General features: G+C 38.0%; 1 protein-coding gene across 1 annotated transcript in view; it reads right to left on the reverse strand.

The window, feature by feature from the left end:
- LOC136030130 (transformation/transcription domain-associated protein-like) overlaps positions 1–6,093 on the reverse strand; it is a gene marked incomplete in the record, with an annotated part of 128,034 nt that extends 121,941 nt beyond the window's left edge. Inside the window, 1 exon segment of the mRNA XM_065708813.1 lies at positions 6,016–6,093.
- Positions 6,094–9,344: the final 3,251 nt, after the last annotated feature.

Here is a 9,344-nt window from a genome sequence, read left to right on the forward strand (position 1 = left end):
CTTCTGAAACTGGGAGGCAACACAATAGCTTTTCTATAGTCTGAAACTGATTAGTGACCTCAGAGCAATCACTCAACAGCATTTAGGTACATTTTTTTTTTCATAAACCAATTCAGAAATCACTGCTTCGTTATGGTGTGATGTCTTAGTGACTCAAAAAGGGCACTAGAACTTCGAGTTTTCTCTTGAATGATACAGTGAAAATTCCAAGCCAAAATTTTTTTTTTGTTCAGCTTAAAACCATTTCAAGCAAACTCTTTCTAGAACTACAGGTAAAGAGGGACAAGGGTGTGAGGTGAAAAAGACCATTCCCAGCTAATGTTTGGATGTTTGGTGAGTATGTCCATTTCTGAATAATTTAAGTACCCTAAGCTTAAGTACTAAATGTAAACCCGAGCTTAGTACCAAATGTATTCAAGTTCCAAATATATAGTGCCTGGTGAGGTTAAAGCAGCAGAGTCAGGTACTTCAAAATATCTTTAATACCCTCTCATGGGCTGTAGATTCATTCCTGAGAGTTTCAGTCACCTTTCTAACCACTTCTATTAGATAGGAAATAGCCCTAAAGTATGTTTCTTCTCTTTAAAGGTTCTTTGATGACAAGTCCAAAGACTATCCTTAAATTACCTTAAATCGCATGTCCAGTGAGATAAGGTGGTGATGAGCTTCCTGTGGAACATCTCACTGGTGGTGAGACATGACTATGGCCTTGCATCCCAGGTTAGTCTACACTCTGCATTGACCCAGTCCTGATCATCTCCTTTCTTGAACGCATTTATGGTATGGGACTGGATGGTGGCTTTGGAGTGGCTCTTCCAGTAGGCGACAGCACGTAGAGAGAAAAATTGCCAGCGCTCACGTCAATAGCAACAGTTCTAGCAACTCTTTACAACAGACTTGCAGCTTCTTTGTGTGACCTCTTGTCATACTTGCAAGGATTGAGGAGAATACTTGACCTAAGAGGCCGTTTTCTAGCAGTTTTCAAGTAGCAATTGCGTCTCCTCTCTTCCTTTGATAGACTAGGGTAGAAAATTCCAGGGATACAAGGCATTCCTCACACAACTTGTCTTGCAAAGCTGGTATGAGCTTTGTTGCTTGCATTTGGACACTCTTGAGTACTTTAACGTCCATTTTATAATGGAGAGATGCTAGGGTCATTCCAAATTCCACGTGTGGATGTACAATAGCTTCATACAACTTTGTGACCACACATGGCTTCCTGATGGTAATGTTTGTTTTATGAGCTATAGGGCTTGATTTGCTTTAGCAACTTGAGCTTACGTGTGCCTGTGGAACTTGAGTTTGTCACCAACATAGCCCCCAGGTCTTCTCCTCACTTATGGTCTCAAGTAGGTCATCTCCAATACAGTAAGGTTGTCTAGGATTGCCATTTCCAAGATGCAGAACTTTGAATTTTGACACATTGAACTGCAAACGCCACTCAGATGACCATCTAGATAGTTAATCTAAATATTCTTGCATTATTGAGAGATTGGAGCTAATTTCGGCCTATCCTAAGAGCTTGCAATCGTCAGCATATAGTGTCAGTGGGCTTTTTCAGGTGAGTTGTACAGTTGTTAATATATACGCTGAACAACGTAGGCCCTGTGGGACTCTACTAACGACAGGAATTTCACCAGAATAAACAATTTTACCAGTGGAATCATAAACTTTTACTCTCTGAGTTCTTACAGTAAGGATGGCTTCAATCCAGGCAACTATATCCTCATGCACCCTGTATGCTTCCATTTTCAGGAGAAAAAATTGATGCTGTACTTTTTCAAAGCCTTTTGCTTGATCAAGCAATATCACGTCCACCAGAAGGCCATCATCCAAGAGTCTGGTGACAAAGTCATATGATTCAATGAGGATTGTATTGATTGAGCAACCTCTACATAAACCATGACTTTTTGAAAATGACAGATTTTTTCAAGGACCTTGCATACAACAAAAGTAAGACTTCTAGGGTGATAATTACAGGCTTGGTCCTTTTCCCTTTCTGGAAGTTGAGCTTGATGTTAGCCTGCTTCCAGTCACTTGGGAGCACTGTGGAAGTGAGTGACATCCCAAACATCACTGCTATTGGCTCAGCAATTTGATCAGCTGCTTCTTTTAAGTCTGGGCCAGCAGCTTTATTTGCATCCAGTCTTTTAAGCCTATCAGAACATTTTCTATATCTTATAATTGTCATAATGACATCCTAAACATCACTGCTATTGGCTCAGCAATTTGATCAGCTGCTTCTTTAATAGTCTGGGTCATAGGTTATCTGGCCCAGCAGCTTTATTTGCATCAAGTCTTTTAAGCCTTTTCAAAACATTTTCTATACTTATAATTGTCATGTACATTGGTTCTCCAATTGGTTGATCTGGTAAAGAGGGTTGAGGGTTTGCTATGAGCTGAGTAGAGAAATTTGTACCAAAGCTAGAGTTGAGCAAATCCACTTTTTCTTTAGTCTCTGATGTCTTAGTGTCATCCTCTTTCATGAGGTCCTAAATACCATGTCTAAAGGGATCAGCTGCTGAGATATGGTGCCAGAAATCCTTTAGATTCTGCTTTGCATCAGCTGCAATTGCCTCTTCATGGTTTTCTACAATCTTCTGAGTCAAATTTCTTAGCCTGTTTCTGCATTTCTTGAAGATGTCATAGTGGTTATCACATCTGCACTTTACATATTTGGGCCATACTCTTTTCTTCTTCCTTCTAGCCCTTATGAGTTCTTTGGGTAGGAAGGAGAGTGTTTTTGGCAGGGGTGACCAGTGTACCTGGGTATGTTTATTTTCTGCAGCTAGGACTACTGTCTTAATTTTGTCATATGTCATAACTTTGAAAAAAAAATTGGTTTACAACACTTTCACAATGAGACTTTGCTGACACCAGATTCACTGACAATAAGATCTATCTGATTGACTATACAATTTCTAACTGTAATAGAACTCCTAATCATAGACGTATGCTTAGATTCCTGCATGCCAATGTGCCTGATACCAACAGGACACTTCACAATTACTATTTTATTGGTTTGATTTCAACCATGGAGACACAGGGATTTTCTTAGCAAATTGCTAAAAATTCAGGAATTTTTCATAAGGCCAGGGCTGGTAGACAATTAACTAGAAACATCAACTTAGGAACAATTAAAATTTAGATGGCACTAGTTTGGGTTTCCAATATTAAAGATATTATTATTTAAGAAGCAATTATTTGCCATGCACACTTCTTGATTTTGAGTAGAATGTAAGTAAAACTATCTTTTGGTTTATGTACCAACAACAGGAAACCAAAAAAAAATTTTTACCTCAAACAAAGACAGCATGACTTACAGTGTACTAAAATTCACAAACAATGTATATATATGTGCTATTTATTGGCAACAACAATTCTTGATTGCTAAGGTAATTGTTGGCCCATTAATGTGTTGCTACAGCTGGGTCTAGACTCTGTGTCCTCAATTGTATTGAATTGGATTAATGATGCTTCTTAACAACTAAGTCCTTGCATCAGCCCTGCAGCTTGCTATAGTTGGGTTTGGAACCTGGGTCTAGTATTACCAAGCTGAGATCAAACCCATTTCACCATGACATGTATCATTGTAAAGAACACACAATGGATATTTTGAAATTTACTAAATACATGCATATACAAACAGTATTGCCACCTAGTTTTCAAATGTCTCAAAGTAGATATCATCAGTAAACCATCTACCACTATCCTCCAAAACTGCTGAGAACAGCAAAGAAAGCTTAAAGTTTGGATTTTAAGGATAACAATTGCTTTCCAGACAAACTTTCTTTAATGTTATAAAAATAGTGGTGAAGCCAGGTAAATAAAACTTTCAGGAATGAGCACAACAGTTAAATTCAAATATATAAAAACTTCACCTAGGTCAACTACTTTCTTCAAAATTTTGAAGAAAGGTTTTCTGTAGACTGATTGTTTACCCTCAGTGGCATACCAGTAAGCTAGTGCTGGTAATAGGTACATTACCTTACTTAAAGTCAAACCCTCATCCTCACAGTTTTTTTTTTTCTGAACCAATCTGATTTTGTTGTACTATCTGTTACTGGCTGGCTACCACTGCACCAGTACTGTCTTGTTGGAATTTGTCACCATCTGTTATCAATAAGTCACTGTCAGCAATGAGCAGTACCAATTGCATATTTATAGTGGCTGGAAGGCAGACTAATTCAAAGTGAATATTTACCTGGGGTAATTACAAATTTGATAGTTACCATAGTGTAGTGGTAATGGTGACTCTCTTCCAGAATGTGGGATGAGAGTTCAGTTCACTCCACGGTAACAAGGTTGTTAATGTTTGAAATTTTATGGATGAAAAGCATTGTGCAATAGAACAATACAATTACAAATTTGATGGTAATATTATTTGAGCATAAATTTGCATATTTTTGGAAGTCCTATACAATTGCATATCTTTCCTGAATTTTAACAGACTGGAAGCAGAAGAATCCTGCCTAATTTACCAGTACCTGGTAAATTACCTTAGCTTTAGCTCTTTGATTGGCTTAAATTGATTAGTTTGAATAAATAGAGCTTCAATTGACTTTGAATATATCCAGAGCTTATATTAAGCTGGAGAAGGTGTTTTCAAGCTTGTGGGCCTGTCTTTGTTGTTGTCTTATTTCTAAGGCTAAGAATATTGCATAGAAGACATGTAGCCTACCTATCTTAACTTTAGTGGAGGTTCTAGGCCTGGGTAAGGGAGAGGGGACAGCAGTTTTTCTGACATTTGATATCAAATTCCTTATATTTTGTATTTTTATGGTCCTATTAAGGCACCTTGCCCCCTAGGTTGTGAGGTCTAAAACTGCTAATTTGGTGAATCCTTAACTTCAGTAAAAAAAACTTGTTTCTTAACTAGAGTTTGGTATGCTTGTTGTATTGTATTGGATTAACAATGCTTCTTGACTACTAAGGTCCCTGCATTGGCCCTGCAGTGCATTCCTGCATCATGATTTGATCTCTGGGTCCCATATTACCAAGCTAAGGTCAAACCCACTGCACCACCACAGGACATTTTTTGGTATGCTTAGATGAATGTTAATTCAACTTTTGCATAAAGCCTTGAGCTTAACCTAGCCTAACTTAGGCTATGAGTAAGGTTTACATTAACAGACTAGTCAGGTAGCTAAGAAAACAAAATACCTCTATTGTCAGAATTGCATCCTGAATACAAATTTAACATACATTTGTGTTGGAAATGAGCTTTACCCCCACCCCTATACATACCATACCAATTAAAGGCAGGCTATAGGCCTATCCCAATTCAGGGTATATATTGGCACATTAGGAGGGGGGTTTAACACTCATTTCTAATGCAAATGAATGTTAAATTTTGATTCAGGATGCAATTCTAACTGTAGGGGTAAGTTTGAACTTTACCCCCACCCCCTGTCATTTGTATATATACTTTGAATTGGCATGTATAAGGGTTGGGGTAAAGCTCATTTCCAATGTAAATACATGTTAAATTTGGATTCAAGCTGCAATTCTGACTAAAGAGGCAAGTTTGTTTTGTAGCTACCTGAATAGTCTATTAACTACCTATAAAACCTTATCTGGTTATTTATGGGCCTAGTCTAGGACAGAAATCAGATAAAAAAAAGAAATAGGCCATGTGATTCCCCATTCAATGATCTTTCCAATTTTAATAGCCACTGATCTTGTCATTGTGTTCCATCTCTCCTGCCCACTCTAATCTAGCCAGATATAGGCCTATGCTAGGCTATAGCTATATCAGCCTGGATATTGGAATGGAATAAAATTACAAGATTAGTGACTATTAAAAATGGAAAGAGCATTGAATGGGGAACCATGTGATTTGTTTCATTTTTCTATCTGATTTCTCTGCTAGGCCCATAAATAACCTTTACCAAAAATCCTTGCTGTGGTCTAAATTGACTAGCCTATTTTTCAAACATCTTATTTGCAATTTTACCATACTTTAACAATTCAGTAGCTTATGGGCCATTGACTTTATCAAAACCTTGAACTTACAAACTAAATATTTCTTCAATTCACAAGTTTCTCAGCCATGCACTGATCAGTTTTTGAACCAGACAACTTGTGTTGTTGTTGTTGTTGTTGTTGATTCCAACGTTTTTGGAGCATGAATCAGCTCCGTCACGTACGTATCAATCTTGTCCAGACAATGTGTATGGAGAATTTTTAAGAAACGATGACTACTTTCAGATTAGTGAATCACTTAGAATCGTTATTTGCAGATTCTTTATTGGTGGCAAACCATTTTTTCCACTAGTATAGCCACCTACGTCAGACCACCCTAATTAATTCTATAGTATTTACAGCCGTAAATTACAATTTACATTAAATTTCGTGGGAAACACATTAAACTTATACAATATATTGAATACATTAATAAACATTTGACTTGATACAACATGACCCAAGACTGTTAAAGCACATCGAATAAACTTGAAGTTCTAATAAAACAACCCAGTGCAGAAACAGACACCCTACGAGCCCACGGAGGGGCGGATGAATGACCCACCACCGCACGGAAAGTAAAGGCACCAAAGAGCTTTAGAACTTTTCTTTTTAATATTTCACGCTGGATATAATACTTTTTACACGACATTATAACATGGCGGACATCTTCATATACATTACATACAATGCAATTTGGGGAGTCAACCAAATTCCATTTAAAGAGAACAGAATTCACTTTAGCATGGCCAGATCTGATTCGAAATATTGTTGTGGCAATTTTCCTCTCACTGTGAATTAGGTCCAATGGAGGAGGCTTAAAATCATATAGATCCAAGATTGTATTAGTGGACTTTCTTGTGAAATCAGCTTTCTCATCAATTGCGGATTTGGCCTCATAACCCTGAATATATTCACTCAGGGACAAGTTTACATCCAACAATTCACCATTTCTGCAAGCCCATTTTGCCATTTTGTCAGCTGACTCGTTCCCAGGAATACCTGCATGTGCTGGGACCCATGTAAGTTGTAGATCATAACCATGTATTAGAAGGTCATCAACTATTTTTTCAATTTGTGCAGCAGTTTCTTTGGCATCATTTCGTTTCATAGCTAAGTAATTTAATACAGATAGAGAATCAGAACAAATCAAAAAGCTACCAACTATACCGTTTGACTTAATATAAAGAAGTGCTTGATAAATAGCAATCATTTCTGCAGAAAAAACAGTAAGCTTGTCAGGTAGCTTAAATCCGCAAGAAGTACCAGTTGACGGGACTACAAAAGCGCAGCCTACACCCATTTCCGACTTAGATCCGTCAGTATATATGTGAGTAAAGTCAGTCCATTGCAGAGTCAGCCTATACCACTCTAATTTTAAAATTATTGTTCCTGAATCATTAATTCTATTATCTAGAGCTAAATTAATTACATTACCTATTCCGTTGAAGCGTGAGGAAAGGTCATCTATATTTGGGGTTGGAACTAGGCCTGGAAGGCCAGCATTACTCATCAGACAAGAATATTTATAGACTGTAGGGGAAAACCTTGGTCTAAACTGGAGATCTTGATTCCATGTAGCAATGCATTCTTTATAAACAATATGATTTGTTGATCCCATTTTTTTTAGAAAGTAACGGGCTTGAAGATTATTTCTTCTCCTCTGAAGTGATGTGACGCCAAGCTCACAGTAGAGGGCTGGGGTGGGGGTGGTTTTTAAGCAGCCTAGAGCTCGTCGGAGAACTTGATTAAAAGCTGAATCAAGTTTCTGGAGGTTGTGCTTAGTTGCTTCCCTATAGAACATGCTACCATAGTCCAGTTTGCTGGTGATTGTTGCTCCAATTAGTTTTGAAACACAAGAATATGGGGCTCCTCTTTTAGAGAGGCAGATTGCATTGACAAAGTTTGCCCTACTTCTCAGGTTACCAACAAGATAGTCGATGTGGTTAGTCCATAGCAACTTTGAATCCAGTAAGACTCCTAGATAGCAAAATTTCTCTGCATGTTGGATGTCCACTCCTGCTAAAGACACAATGGGGGGTTGAGCATTTGTTCGATTTTTCCTTGAGAAAAGAACACTTACTGACTTCTCTGTTGAAAATGACATGTAGTTTTCCATTGTCCAATTTTCTAAGTAATACAGGGCTTTTTGGACTGAAGCCTTAAGGCATCCCCTATCTCGAGAGGAGGCAGCTACTGCAATGTCATCAGCATATAAGTATAGTTTACAACCCAGTATCGTATCTAAGTTTATATCGTGACAATATACTAAAAACAATAAAGGACTTAGTACCCCTCCTTGGGGGAGACCCACATTATTTGGAGCACTAAAAAAGCCAGACGAATGATTTTCTAAAGTTATTTCTATTTTCCTCTCAGTCAAGAAATTACCAATCCATTCCACGATTTGAGGGCTAATATTTAGCTTCTTTAGTTTTGCCATTAGAGTAGGGATATTCACTCTGTCAAATGCTGAAGTCATATCAAGGAAAACAGCTAGAGTTTCTTTTCCTAGGCGGAATCCCTGTTTTATTTGATTTTCAAGCCTCACAAGACAGTCTATTGTACTGCGTTGGGGCAGAAAGCCTAGTTGTTCTGGCTGAACTACTTTCTCAATTTCTGGTAGAACTTTCTTTTTTATCAGTCTCTCCATTAGCTTGCAGAGGCATGAAGTCAAGGCAATTGGGCGATATGATTTTGGGGATGTAGGGTCCTTTTGGGGTTTCAGGATTGGTATTATTGCAGCTTTTTTCCAAAGCGATGGGACATAACCTTCCTTGATGGACCTATTAAACAAAGTTAAGACAGAAGCCTTAAGCAGGGGGGACATGTTGGACAGCATCTCATTGTGAATCCTGTCTGGGCCCATAGCCCCTGGTTTTAATTTTTTAATAATCGTATCAATATCCTGTTCTACAAGTTCAATATCATTCTTAGGGAAGACCTGTGTAGGTTGCATAGTGGGTCGGTTTTGAGTAGAAAGTTGTGGAGGAATGTTTGCAATTAGATACTCTTTCAGAAGTTTTATTTTCTCGGGTGTTGTGGCGGCAGTGGTTCCGTTGTGTATCATGATGCCAGATATTGGGGAAGACCTTTGTCCAGTGTAGACTTTCCAGCTCCTCCACAACTCTTTGATTGATGTAGTCTTCGTAAACTTTGTCTCAATTAGAGTCTTCCATCCATTCTTGATTTCTTGGGGAACAATTTTCCTAAAGATGGCTTGTTTTGCATTCATTTCAATTTTGTTTGTAACTGTAGGATTTCTTCTAAACTTGTTTCTTGCCGTGTTTCGTTCCTTATAAGCTTTTTGGCATGCAGCATTCCACCCTGGTGTGGAGTTTCTAGATTTTCTTTTAAGTTTTACATACCCAAATACCCTT

This window comes from Artemia franciscana, chromosome 8, assembly GCF_032884065.1.
Source record: "Artemia franciscana chromosome 8, ASM3288406v1, whole genome shotgun sequence".
Taxonomy (NCBI): domain Eukaryota; kingdom Metazoa; phylum Arthropoda; class Branchiopoda; order Anostraca; family Artemiidae; genus Artemia; species Artemia franciscana.